This window comes from Pongo pygmaeus, chromosome X, assembly GCF_028885625.2.
Source record: "Pongo pygmaeus isolate AG05252 chromosome X, NHGRI_mPonPyg2-v2.0_pri, whole genome shotgun sequence".
Taxonomy (NCBI): Eukaryota; Metazoa; Chordata; class Mammalia; order Primates; family Hominidae; genus Pongo; species Pongo pygmaeus.
In genome coordinates, this window is record NC_072396.2 from 139,350,018 (window position 1) to 139,364,573 (window position 14,556).

Below are 14,556 nucleotides of genomic sequence, written 5' to 3' on the forward strand. Positions count from 1 at the left end.
ATTGTCCTTGAACTTACAAAAGGATGTTTAACCTCACTCACAGCAAAGGAAATCCAAACTAAAGCAATACTATGACACAATTTTTTACCTGTCCCATTAGTAAAACTCAAATTTTGATAGCATATGATGGGAACGATCAAGCATGTGCTTACATTGCTTGTGGGGAAGTGAATTGGCATAACCATTACATGTGCCAAAATTAAATGCACATAGTCTCAGTTCCAGAGATTGTACGTCTAGAGATTTATCTGGCATATATATTCCCCTTTTTGTGTGAAGTCATGTAGGTGAAAGGTTTCTCTGCAGTGCTGAGGGTTAAATGATTTATGTGAAACAATATGAAACAGAACTTGGCACCCAGTAAGAGCTAGTTTTTTGTTGTTAATAGCAAAAGACTGGAAACAAGCCAGGCGAGGTGGCTCACACCTGTAATCTTAGCGCGTTGGGAGGCCAAGGTGGGCGGATCACCTGAGTTCAGGAGTTCGAGACCGGCCTGACCAACATGGTGAAACTCCGTCTGTACTAAACATACTAAAATTAGCCAGGCGTGGTGGTGCACACTTGTAATCCCAGCTACTAGGGAGGCTGAGGCAGGAGAATCACTTAAACCCGGGAGGCGGAGGTTGCAGTGAGCCAAGATCATGCCACTGCACTCCAACCTGGGAGACAGAGTGAGACTCCATCTGAAAAAAAAAAAAAAAGAAGATTGGAAACAGCTCAACTGTCCATTAAAAGAGGATTCATTAAATAAAGTACAGTCTATCCATTCATTGGGATACCAGATATCAAGAGGAGACTGTGTAGTTGGAGATGGACTGATCTTCAAGAGGTAGTGTTAAGTGAGAAATGCAAGGAGAGGTGCAGTGTGTAACGCATGCTGCCATTTGTATAAAAAGGGAGATAAGGCTGGGTGCGGTGGCTCACGCCTGTAATCCCAGCACTTTGGGAGGCCAAGGCGGGCGGATCATGAGGTCAGAAGATCGAGACCATCCTGGCTAACACAGTGAAACCCTGTCTCTACTAAAAATACAAAAAAAAAAAAAAAATACACCACGCCAGGTGTGGTGGCAGGCGCCTGTAGTCCCAGCTACTCGGGAGGCTGAGGCAGGAGAATGGCGTGAACCCGGGAGGCAGAGCTTGCAGTGAGCCGAGGTTGCGCCACTGCACTCCAGCCTGGGCGAGAGAGAGAGACTCTGTCTCAAAAAGAAAAAAAAAAGGGAGATAAGAATATGTAAACCTATTGTCTTGGGTATGGGTGAAATTCTTTGGAAGGATATCCACGTTTGTCCCTGGAGAGAGAAATGGGGGTGGGAGGAATTTTTCTCTGGATATCCTTTCGTATCTTTTGAATTCTGAAATCTTTGAATACTTATTAAAAAAAAAACCGAATACTTTAAAAAAAAAAAACAAATTAAGTAACAACTCTACTAGGGCCTACTTTGAAAAAGGTGCCTGTTTTGAAACACAAGAGGGAATTTAGAAACAATGTGAAAAATCTCTGTTAACTGTATTTTCTAGTTTATAATCCTCTAAAAACATATTGAACACCTTAAACTATGGGCTAAATAGAATAATTTTGATTATTTAAAATAATTTACATGCAACAGAAACATAATGAGAAAAAGATTTAAGATAACTTGCAAACTTAAGAACATGTATAACTCTAATGTGAAACTATTTGTTTTAAAAGAGTATGAAATCGTTCATAAATCTGACTGGGAAGTCAAAATTAACCACACAGACAAATGCTAAACTCTTGGTTCTAACTTTAAGAAGAAGTTAGTCAACAGAGGTCAAAGTAGAAATTTTACTTTTACTATCTTTGAATAATGGCATAGTAGAAATTCTTTTTCATTTCAAAGCTTTCTCTTTGTGAGTTGAACATGTACACATTTTCCCATGAATCATGAATAGGCTATCTCCTTGTTACTATGAAAGAAGTGTTTAATAATTTTTGAGCAGTTTACTATTATTTCTTTTCCTATCTCTGTTCCCATTGATCACTTTTTTTTTTTTTTTTTTTTGAGACGGAGTTTCGCTCTTGTTGCCCAGGCTGGAGTGCAATGTCACGATCTTGGCTCACCACAACCTCTGCCTCCCGGGTTCAAGCGATTCTCGTGCCTCAGCCTCCCGAGTAGCTGGGATTAGAGGTGCACGCCACCACGCCTGGCTAATTTTTTTTTTTTTTGGATTTTTGTAGAGACGGGGTTTTACCATGCTGGCCAGGCTGGTCTTGAACTCCTGACCTCGTGATCCGCCCACCTCGGCCTCCGAAAGTGGTGGGATTACAGGCGTGAGCCACAGCGCCCAGCTTATCTTGGCTAAGATATAAATTGTGTCCTAAATGCCAACCAGTGGAAATTAGGGAAGAATTAGCACCAGGTCAACAGAGCAATATTAGCAACTGTGCCAATGAACATAAGATGTAACACCTGCCTTGAATTGATAGTTTTCTGGAGACTAACACTTTCTCTTTGCTGCAGTCCATATTACAAAATGATAAAGTGCAAAAATCCAGGGGACAGATTATATACTAAACTGGTAAAAACTTATTGCAAATCGGTTTATGAGGTTGCTTTCCAAAAGTCAAGTGCACACCAAGTCAGAGTTAGTTGGTTCCCACTTTTCTCATTTGACAGATGTGAGAAGCAGGCCCAGGATGGTTAAGAGACTTATCCAAGGTTGCACAGGGTATTGGTGGCAGAACTCTGGTCTCCAGGCTTACACTTCCTTATACAGTCATCCCTTCTATGTCTCAATTAAGTCCTGCCTCGGCCTGGCGCGGTGGCTCACGCCTGTAATCCCAGCACTTTGGGAGGCTGAGGCGGGCGGGATCACCTGAGGTCAAGAGTTCAAGACCAGCCTGGCCATTATGGTGAAACCCCGTCTGTACTAAAATACGAAAATTAGCTGGGCATGGTGGTGCATGCCTGTAATTCCAGCTACTCAGGAGGCTGAGGCAGGAGAATTGCTTGAATCCGGGAGGTGGAGGTTGCATTGAGCCGAGATCACACTACTGCACCCCAGCCTGAGCAACAGAGCGAAACTCCATCTCAAAAAAATAAAAAAAAAAAAGTCCTGCCTCCCTGATGCTGACTACCACACATGCCCTAATCTGTAGCAATTGTCCCTGCTTATCAAGAAGATCAGAGTTCTCAAAGGATGATCCAAAATTCAAGTCACAACTAAGTCTGCATTATCTTCATTTGTGTTTCCTTTTCAGTTTTATAAAGAAAAATCAAGAGACAATTTCACTTACTGAGTGGCACACACTATTTTCCTGATGATGAAACAGCTATAGTTGTCAGGAACTATTCATCAGGGCATTAATAACGAAGGTTTGCTGCATTCTTCCTCTCTGGACAGCAAAATTTTACCCATTTTTCAAAACCTAATTCAAATTCCCCTTCCCTGGCTGGGCACAGTGGCTCACACCTGTAATCCCAGCACTCTGAGAGGCCGAGGCAGGCAGATCACTTGAGGCCAGGAGTTCGAGACCAGCCTGGCCAACATGGCGAAACCCCATCTCTACTAAAAATGCAAAAAAAATTAGCTGGGCGTGGTAGTACACACATGTAATCCTAGCTACTCGGGAGGCTGAGGCGGGAGAATTGCTTGAACCAGGGAGACGGAGGTTGCACCCAGGCTGGAGTGCATCGGCACGATCTCAGCTCACTGCAGCCTCAAATTCCTGGGCTCAAGTGATTCTTCCACCTCAGCCTCCCAAGTAGCTGGGATCACAGGCATATGCCACCACTCCTCGCTAATGTTTTTAAAAATTTTATGTAGAGACAGGGTCTCCCTATGTTGTCCAGGCTGGTCTTGAACTCCTGAACTGAAGCAATCCTCCCACCTTGGCCTCCCAAAGTGCTGAGATTACAGGCATGAGTCACTGCACCCAGCCAGAATGGAATATTTTGACATTTGTTTTGTGTGCATTAATTTTGACTCCTTAGTTAGATTTTAGGTATAATGCCATATTGTTGTTTGGTGGGATGCTTTTGTTTTTTGCACCCCTCACAGGCCCAAGGTCAGTGCTGGGCACTTAGCAGATAGCTAAAAGCTTATCAGTTATCCTACAGATGTCTACTAATAACTGTCTCCTCCACTGAGGAACATTCCCCCCACCACTCGCCCGTCATAGCTGAACACACTTTGTCTATACAAGACAAGCAAGGGATCCTAATTAGAGGAGCAGTAAATCTTAAGTGGCTGCTCACCATGGGTTGGGGTAAGAGGAGAGCAGAGAGAATCAGCACTCCCAGTTACCTCTCTTCCCCTCTTCTCCCCTCCCCTCCTTCTGTTTCCCTCTGATTTTCCCTGGCTCTTCAGTGCCTAACTGTGCCAGCAAGCATTTAGAAATCTGAGGCTCCAATACACTTCTGACCTCACAGGCAGAGAGCACAGCTGAGATCTGGTGATACAGGAAACTGTCTTGTCTTCCTCCCCTGTACCAAAGGCACAGAAAAACAATCCTGAATGAAATTATAAAGAAAACCTTATGTGTGCACACCACCTTGTGACCAGTTTGCAAACTACTTTGACACAAAAAGAAGCATAAACACTGAGATATTCACATATGCCTGCCACTACCATCAATCCAAGGAGACCAGCACCCCAAAGTATGATGGTTTTCTCCATTTTCCTCACGTTGCATTGACCAGAGGAATGAAAAGATAAGACTTTGAGACAAACAGGAATCCATTTTACCCCATAGATACAAAACTTAGAGACCGTTAAGGAGCACTGAAACCACTTTCATAGCATTTTCTCATTTGCACCCCGCAACCTGTTTTTAGAAAGAGGAGGCTGCAGGCCGGGCGCGGTGGCTCACGCCTGTAATCCTAGCACTTTGGGAGGCCGAGGCAGGCGGATCACAAGGTCAGGAGATCGAGACCATCCTGGCTAACACAGTGAAACCCCATCTCTACTAAAAATACAAAAAATTAGCCGGGCATGGTGGTGCGGGCGCCTGTAGTCCCAGCTACTCGGGAGGCTGAGGCAGGAGAATGGCGTGAACCCGGGAGGCGGAGCTTGCAGTGAGCCGAGATCTGCCACTGCACTCCAGCCTGGGCGACAGAACGAGACTCATTCTCAAAAAAGAAAAAAGAAAGAAAGAGGAGGCTGCAAGAAGCAAGTGAAATAAGTGGATGGAAGTTTGAAAACAGTTAAGGATGATTCAAAGTACAGCCTTCACCCAGAAACTGGTGACCCATCTGCTTGGTCACAGTGTACCAGCTACTTAACTATCTCTCCCTGGCTCTTGCTGTTTACTCTGATTAAGGTTCCCAGCTCCACCTTCAGGTCAGCTCCCTTTTATCTGGGCACAGGGGCTATCTCCTTCTTCCATACTCTGTGCAATCCTTGCCAATGACCAACTAAATACTAAATCGTTAAGAGCGATGTTATTTTCCTTTAGTCTCACTAGCATTAAAACCTCCTTCCCTCCCACTTCATAAACTCAGTTGGCCTCCTCTGAATTCCCAGTAGTGTTTATTAGGGTTTTTAATTGCTGGCATTTTCCTAAAGTCATAACAAGTGACGTTCTAATGTTTACTTTCTACTTTAATGTTCATTGCTTAATATTTGGCACTTTTGTTTTTATATATTTTCTAGATTTTTGGTATGCTTTGCTATTTTAACTAATATGATTGACTGCTATAAATAATATGTAGTGATTGGCTATTCTATATTCAAGATTTAAAAGTTGAGTAGTATACATTTTAAGATTTTTAAAAAAAGAATACCCTAATGTCTCTTTGAAAACAATTCATATTTTCAAATGTGTTATTTACAACCCGGTTATAATTAATGTGTTGTTTCCATGTTTTACAACATATCGGTATGTCCTCATTTCAAGATGCGCAATTCTCAAAGCAAAATCCATATTATATGATTATATATATATATGTTGCTACATGTAACACTCAGAAGTTTTAGAATCACAAATTCATGGCCGGGCGCGGTGACTCACGCCTATAATCCCAGCACTTTGGGAGGCCGAGGTGGGCAGGATCACCTGAGGTTAGGAGTTCAAGACCAACCTGGCCAACATGGCGAATCCCCATCTCTACTAAAAATACAAAAATGAGCTGGGCATGGTGGCGGGCGCCTGTAATTCCAGCTACTTGGGAGGCTGAGGCAAGAGAATCACTTGAGCCCAGAAGGCAGAGGTTGCAGTGAGCCAAGATCGCACCACTGCACTCCAGCCTGGGCAACAGAGCGAGACTCTGTCTCAAAAAAAAAAAAAAATCACAGATTCACTCAACAAACATTTCCTGAGCACTTATTATATACGAGGCACTGTGCTAGGGAATATGGAGACAAGGTGAAAAGATATGATGTGAGCAGCATTAAACTGCTGATAGATATAAAGTGCTCTGGGAGCATAAAGAAAGTGATCATCTGCCTTAAGGCTAGTCTGCAGTAGAAGTGGAGGGCTGGGTGAATTCCAGGAAGAATGTGTGTAGAAGCATGAAAGGGATGCTTAAAATGAGCTTTGGCACTGCATATGGCTAAAAATAGCAAATATGGGGAGAGGGGCAAGTTTCGGCTAGAAAGGTAAGTTAGAGGCAGATTGTGCAAGATTTTGTTAACATTTGGGGGTTTAGACTTGATTCCCTATGCCAGTGGTTCTGGCTTGTTAGAAACACAAATTCTTGGTTCTCACTCTAGACCTACTGAATCAGAAATTCTGGGATTGGGGCCCAGCCATCTGTTTTCACAAGTCTTCCAGGTGATTCCGATCCACACTAAACTTTGAGAACCACTGCTGCAGGCAATAGGAAACCACTTAAGGATTTTTCTTTTTTAAATATAGGGACAAGGTCTCGCTATGTTGCCCAGGCTGGTCTTGAACTCCTGGCCTCAAGCAACCTTCCTGCCTTGGCCTCCCAAAGCACTGGGGTTACAAGTGTAACCTACATTTTGCCTGGCCTTAAGGATTTTAAGCACAGAACTGACCAATTAAGATTTGAAGTTGGAGAGGGGTTGCCATTGACCATTCAAGCACAACACCTGACTCCTGAGTAGTTACCATAAAAAATTAAAAAACTGTTGAATGAATGTGGCATGCAGAAATGACGAGGGCCTAGGCTAAGGCTGCAGGAATGGAGAAGAAACAGATTTTAGAGATGTTTTACATGTGACCCAATTCAACCAGGTGACTAGGATATATCCATACAAAGGTGTAACTGAAATGGTTTTTATATAAAAGAAACCTGTAATTGTGTGGAATATATTGACTGCTAGGCTTGAAAAAAGTGGTCCTTATAGAACCTGGAAAAAGGGGAAGTCAAGAGCAAGTTCTTTTGTGTTTCCATATAGTCAATAGCAAAGCTTGCCTTGGCTTATACATGAGTCTTCTGGTCTGTTTGGCAGTTCTCCTTCTCACTGAGAGTTAGCAAATTGCCATTCATGCTCATAGAAATCTTTTGAGTTTGGTTGGTGTGAATCAATCAGTGAGACTGACAATTTCTTGATGTGCCAATGAAATTTTGAACCTAGAAAAGCTGAAAACCAGACATTGGTTCTGGTGATCTAACCAAGGTACTGCTAAAGTAAGACACTGCTAGAGCCTTCCTTTTTAAAAAAAATTCTAACTTCATCACTAATAACGTAGTCTGCCTAATTCAGGAAGAACCTGGAATGAGTAAAAGAATCAGACTTTGTTTTCTGCCCTGAAGGTCAAGAAAGTCAACTGAAGCTGTTATTTCTAATTTTGGAGGCAGGATTTAGCTGAGGCCATCTTCAATTTCCCAATGAAAAGAGGTATAGGTCAACCTATATGGTTAATATACCTAATGAGAATTTTGCAGGGTGCAATTCCTATTTCTTTTTCTTTTCTTTTTGAGACAGAGTTTCGCTCTTGTTGCCCAGGCTGGAGTGCAATGGTGCCATCTTGGCTCACCGCAACCTCTGCTCCTGGATTCGAGCGATTTGCCTGCCTCCACCTTCTGAGTAGCTGGGATTACAGGCATGCGCCCCACACCTGGCTAATTTTGTATTTTTAGTAGAGACGGGGTTTCTCCATGTTGGTCAGGCTGGTCTCGAACTCCCAACCTCAGGTGATCCGCCTGCCTCGGCCTCACAAAGCTCTGGGATTACAGGTGCCTGCCACCATGCCCAGCTAATTTTTCTATTTTTAGTAGAGATGAGGTTTTGCCATGTTGGCCAGGCTGGTCTTGAACTCCCTCAGGTGATCCACCTGTCTCGGCCTCCCAAAGTGCTGAGATTACAGGTGTGAGCCACCACTCCCCACTTTTTTTTTCTTTTTGAGACAGGGTCTCCCTCTGTCACCCAGGCTGGAGTGCAGTGGCATGGCCTCAGCTTAATGCAGCCTTGATCTCCCGGGTTCAAGCAATCTTCCCACCTCAGCCTCTCAAGTAGCTGGGACCACAGGTGCCAAGCCACCATGTCCAGCTAATTAAAAAAAAATTGGCCAGGCATGGTGGCTCATGCCTGTAATCCCAGCACTTTGGGAGGCCGAGGCAGGTAGATCACGAGGTCAGGAGATCGAGACCATCCTGGCTAACACGGTGAAACCCCGTCTCTACTAAAAATACAAAAAATTAACTGGGCCTGGTGGCAGGCGCCTGTAGTCCCAGGTACTCGGGAGGCTGAGGCAGGAGAATGGCATGAACCCAAGAGGCAGAGTTTGCAGTGAGCCGAGATTGTGCCACTGCATACTCCAGCCTGGGTGACGGAGATTCTGTCTCAAAAAAAAAAAAAAAAAAAAAATTTTGGCCAGGCACAGTGGATCACGCCCGTAATCCCAGCACTTTGGGAGGCCAAGGTGGGCAGATCACCTGAGGTCAGGAGTTCGAGACCAGCCTGGCCAACATTGGGAAATCTCTACTAAAAATACAAAATAAAGTTGGCTGGGCATGGTGGCTCACGCCTGTAATCATAGCACTTTGGGAGGCCGAGGTGGGCAGATCACTTGAGGTCAGGAGTTCGAGACCAGCCTGGTAGACATGGTGAAACCCTGTCTCCACTAAACATACAAAAAGTAGCTGGGCATGGTGGTGCACTCCTGTAATCCCAGCTACTCGGGAGGCTGAGGTGGGAGATCGCTTGAGCCCAGGAGGCAAAGGTTGCAGTGAGCTGAGATTGCACCACTGCACTATAGCCTGGGTGACAGAGCAAGACCCTGTCTCAAAAAACATATATATTTTTGTAGACATGTAAAATGTCTATATATTCCATTTTAAACTTCTTTAAAAACAGAAAAAGAATAGCAGAAAATTACTTTATTGACCTATTAGGGAATGGAATAGCTTCTCTGATCATTTCTTAACTGTTAGTTTTCAGAAAATGGAGTTAAATGTAAAAGCTCTTTAAGAAAAGAAAAATAAAACACTTGGGAAGCAAATGTACGTAAACAATTTAAGGAAGAAGCATGCATTGTTTTACAAGCTATTTGTTCTATTGTCTATTTTTGCCTATAAAGGAGTAACTTTATACTGAATATTGTCCATTACATTTAATTATATATTATTAATACATGTATGGAGAATCTATCACAGCTATCCCTTACAGAGTTGAAAAATTCCAAAATTTCAACTCTCCTAGTATTTAGGTATACCTGTTGTTTTAAGAGTTCAAGAAATGCTTCAGAAACTAGTTTAATCTCGCATCCTGATTGGGTATGTAGACGTGAACAACTTGAAAGACACATTTGGCCGTTTCCTGTTTTCCAAACTTCCCACTACCAACCATAAGTGTAATCTAAAAGTTGGTATCCACTCCATATTCAATATCCTGTATATAGTCTTTTCTAGGCAAAGAGATTTTCCAGTACTCAGAATAAGTGTGGACAAGATATTCACCAAGAATATTAAATCCCATGTGTGCCTAGCCTGAAAAAGTAGACTTTCTCCTTTCTGTCTGGAATTCACATTAAGAATGCAATGCACTCCAAAAGAACAGGACTGCTTTTTAGGAAAGATCCAAAGGACCCAATTTTTCACGTTTGAGTCCTCTTCTTATCTCCCTCAAAGGTCAATTTTCACTTAGCATTTGTCCTCTCGTTCCCCGACGTGAGATCTCTCAGATTCTACTGGGGCAGATCTGCTACTTCTGCCGGAGAGGGCAGATGTCAATTACTTTCTTTCAAAGGGGGAAACCGCAGAACATTGATTAAGGGGAGGAGGGCTGGACAGGGAGTACAAAATGGACTGTCCTAGGACTTCAGCTCCACCTGATTGGGGCCCAGCCTTCCCAGCCCTCGTCCCCACACCGGTCGCTCCATGTGAAACCGGTCATGTGAGCCTGTTTACAGCAGAGCAGCTGGTGCAACCATCAAGATCCGTGCAGAGGTCCAGGGAGGGGGAAGGATACAAGCCACGCACCCCCTACACCCTACCCCATTTTTCCAAGAAGGCGTTCGCTCTCCCCTCCCCGCCTCTCCACCCTACTTTCATCTCCCTCCAGGCAAAGAGCAGAGCTGAGGCTATCCCGGGACGCCTCGCTCCAACCCTGCCGATTTCCTTCCAGTTGCTCGCTGGGGCAACCGGCTAGGCTAGAGGAAGGGCGAGGACGGTGTCACCCCAAACGGGGAGTCAACTTCCCTCCCCCAGCCGTCCTCGGTGCGTCCACCGAAGAGTTGTCCCTAGAGCCGCATCCCCGGGGCAACCGAACTCCGTCGGGCAGGCACCGAGAGGCTCCCGAGCCTGCCTTTGCCCGGGCAGGAGCGAGCCACACACCAGCTGGCCAGACCCCGGGGCCGGGCGCCGCGGGCGGCGGAGCCACCACCAGTCACACACGGGACAGGAAAGGATCCCCTCCGTCTCCTCCCCGCCGCCCACCCGCATCCCGGCGCCGCGGAGCCCCGCTGTCAATCACAGAGCCAAGCTCCGACTGTGGGGATGGGTCATTCTTCGGCGGGGGGCTCTCAGCCACGTAACTTCCACATTTTCCCGAAGTCAGAGGAAGTGGGTGACGGGACGGTGGGGGACTCTCACCTCGGCAACACCGGCTTCCTCGGAAAGCAGCTGCGACTGCTCCTCCGCTCCTTTGTCAGCGTCTCTAGGCTGCACTGCCTGCTGGGATACCGGAGGACTCAAATGCCACCTCTCTCCGCCCTCGAGGATGAGCCGCGGCTCGGGGGTGGGAGGCGGGAGGAAGAAGAGGTGGGGCTGGGGGCGGGGCCGGAGCCTGGGGCGGGGCTTCGGCCTTGCCACCTGGCCTCTTGGGGTTTCTTCATTCATGCTCTAAAATTCTTCCTTCTCTGTCCTCTGATCTGCCCCTCCCCTCCCGCCTCCCCTTGAAGAGACAGACTGGAGGCTCTCACAGAGGGCCATCTCTCTCTGCGCTCCTTAGGCAGTCCCTCTTGCCTCCTGTCCTGTCTCACTCTCCTGCACACACGCACCCAGTGAGTACTCAAGGCTAGTGGCTTCTATTCATACTTCTGAGACATGTCTTGTTGACCGCCTCTGGCTCCACCCCATCCTCAGAACCTGTTTAGGCCCCATGACTTTTTGCTTGGACTCCTTCAGTAGCCTCCTGTTTGAACTCTGCTTCCACTCTTACCTCAGTCGACCATCTCCCAGAAAGCAGCCAGAGGTATCGATCTAAGATGTACACATGACCACGTTACTTTTCTCCTTAAAATCTTTCAGTCTCAACAGTACCTACAACACCTTAGCATGGTATATAAAGTGGGCCAAGGCAGGCAGATCCCTTGAGGTCAGGAGTTCAAGACCAGCCTGGGCAACGTGCTGAAACTCCATCTCTACTAAACATACAAAAATTAGCCAGGCGCCGTGGCTCACGCCTGTAATTCCAGCACTTTGAGAGGCCGAGGTGGGCAGGTCACTTGAAGCTAGGAGTTCGAGACCAGCCTGGCCAACATGGCAAAACCCATCTCTACTAAAAATACAAAAATTAGCCAGGTGTGGTGGTGCACGTCTGTAGTCCCAGCTACTCCGGAGGCTGAGGCATGAGAATCGCTTGAATCTGGGAGGTCCAAGGCTGCAGTGAGCCAATATCATTGTGCCACTGCACTCCAGCCTGGGTGACAGTCAGATGCTCTCTCAAAAAAAAAAAAAAAAATAGAGGTTGTACATATTTTTGGAGTTCAGGTGATATTTTGATATCTTCATATAATGTGTAACAGTGAAATCAGAGTAATTAGGATACCCATCACCTCAGAAGTTTGTCTTTTCCGGCTGGGTGCGGTGGCTCAAGCCTGTAATCCCAGCACTCTGGGAGGCCAAGGCGGGCGGATCACTAGGTCAGGAGATCGAGACCATCCTGGCTAACAGTGAAACCCCGTCTCTACTAAAAAATACAAAAAAATTAGCCAGGCGTGGTGGCAGGCACCTGTAGTCCCAGCTGCTAGTGAGGCTGAGGCAGGAGAATGGTGTGAACCCGGGAGGCGGAGCTTGCAGTGAGCCGAGATCGCGCCACTGCACTCCAGCCTGGGCCACAGAGTGAGACTCCATCTCAAAAAAAAAAAAAAAGAAGTTTGTCTTTTCTTTATACTGAGAACATTCAAATTTTTCTCTTCTACCTATTTTGAAATATACAATAAATTACTGTAAACTATAGTTACCCTACTGAAGTATCGAATACCAGCTCTCATTCCTTCTGAAACTATGAAACTACTAGAAAAACATATTGGGGAAATGCTTCAGGACAGGGCAAAGATATTTTGGGTAAGACTGCAAAAGCACGGGCAACAAAAGCAGAAATAGACAAATGGGATTACATCAAGCTAAGAAGCTTCTGTACAGCAAAGGAAACATTCAACGAAGAGAAGAGACAATCTACAGAATGAGAAAAGATATTTGGGATCTTGGCTCACTGCAGCCTTAACCTCCTGGGCTCAAACCATCTTCCCACCTCAGCCTCCCGAGTAGCTGGGACTACAGGTGCATGCACTCATAGCTAATTTTGGTATTTTCAGTAGAGACGGGGTTTCCCCATGTTGGCCAGGCTGGTCTTGAACTCCTGGCCTCATGTGATCCGCCCGCCTTGACCTCCCAAAGCGCTGAGATTACAGACGTGAGGCACCTCGCCCAGCCTGGAGGTCATTATCTTAAGTGAAATAAGCCAAGGACAGAAAGACAGATATTCAATGCTCTCACTCATTGTGGGAGTAAAAAAGTGGATCTCATAAAGATAGAGAGTAGATTGGTAGTTATTAGAGGCTGGGAAGGGGATGGGAGAAGGGTGTATTGAAGAGAGGTTGATGAATGGGTAGAAATATTTTCTCCCATTCTGTAAATTGTCTCTTCACTTTGTTGAATGTTTCCTTTGCTGTACAGAAGCTCTTAAGCTTGATGTAATCCATTTATCTATTTTTGCTTTTGTTGCCTGTGCTTTTGCAATTTTACTCAAAAAAATCTTTGCCCTGAAGCATTTCTCCAGTATGGTTTTTTTTTTTTTTTTTTTTTTTTTGAGACAGAGTCTTGCTCTGTCGCCCAGGCAGGAGTGCAATGGCGTGATCTCAGCTCACTGCAACTTCCACCTCCTGGGTTCAAGCGATTCTCCCGCCTCAGCCTCCCGAGTAGCTGCGATTATAGCCACCCATCACCACACCTGGCTAATTTTTGTATTTTTTTTTAATAGAGACAGGGTTTCACCATGTTGGTCATGCTGATCTTGAACTCCTGACCTCAAGTGATCCACCCACCTCAGCCTCCCAAAGTGCTGGGATTACAGGCGTGAGCCACCGCACCCAGCCTCCAATATGTTTTTCTAGTGGTGTCATAGTTTCAGGTCTTAGATTTAAGTCTTTCTTTTGATTTGATTTTTGTATATGGTGAGAGATAGGGGTCTAGTTTCATTCTTTTGCATATTGTTATCCAGTTTTCCCAGCACCATTTATTGAAGAGGCTGTTCTTTCCCCAACGTATGTTCTTGGGATCTTTTTTCAAAAATGAATTGGCTGTAAATGCATGGACTTTTTCCAGGGTTCTCTATTCTGTTCCATTGGTCTACAGGTGTGTATTTATGCTGGTAGCAAGCTCTTTTGGTTACTATGGCTTTGTAATCAAAGTATACTTTGAAGTAAGGCAGTGTGATGCCTCCAGCTTTGTTCTTTTTGCTCAGGATCTCTGCAACCCTCTTGTTCTTTTTAAAAAAATATGGAATGCTTCATGAATCTGTTTGTCATCCTTGTGCAGGGGCCATGCTAATCTCTGTGTTGTTCCATTTTTAGTATATGTGCTGCCCAAGAAAGCACTGCAATCCTCTTCTTATGTACCCTATACTCTAGCCCAATACATTTGGCCATCAGTGGAAGACAGCAGGGTCTGGGACAACTCAACCAGCACTGGCTACCTCAAATACTCTCCCTTAAAAGGAGGCCACACTATCAGTAACTTCCATAGGCCCCTTGGAGTATAATTAAAGACACAATTTTCAAAATTAAATTGTATTGATGCTCAGAGGAAGAGTAAGGTGAAGTGTTGACTGATCTCCTCTCCATAAGAAAAAGGCCCAAAGAATTCTTCCCAGTTGCCCCACCCAGGCTGCCAGTAGATCTTCCTTAAGCTCATGCCTCTGATAACTTTGTTCACAGATTTCAATTTATAATGCCCTTCTCTG

The 14,556-nt window shown here is 45.3% G+C and overlaps 1 protein-coding gene and 1 non-coding gene across 5 annotated transcripts in view; both read right to left on the minus strand.

The window, feature by feature from the left end:
* MOSPD1 (motile sperm domain containing 1) overlaps positions 1 to 11,152 on the minus strand; it is a 28,003-nt gene extending 16,851 nt beyond the window's left edge. For 2 of the 4 annotated variants that reach the window (XM_063660322.1, XM_063660321.1), the window contains exons 1-2: positions 10,965 to 11,059; positions 427 to 683 (exon numbers count right to left, since the gene is read on the minus strand). The gene's annotated coding sequence lies outside the window, so the exon portion shown is untranslated. Of the gene's footprint in view, positions 1 to 426; positions 684 to 10,964 lie in introns of all 4 variants that reach the window. The other 2 variants (XM_054472708.2, XM_054472709.2) reach the window with 2 other exon arrangements.
* Positions 11,153 to 14,087: 2,935 nt separating this feature from the next.
* Positions 14,088 to 14,191, minus strand: LOC129025486 (U6 spliceosomal RNA). Its single transcript, XR_008497242.1, has one exon. It is a non-coding gene; the product is annotated as a U6 spliceosomal RNA (small nuclear RNA).
* Between the last annotated feature and the right edge of the window lie 365 nt (positions 14,192 to 14,556).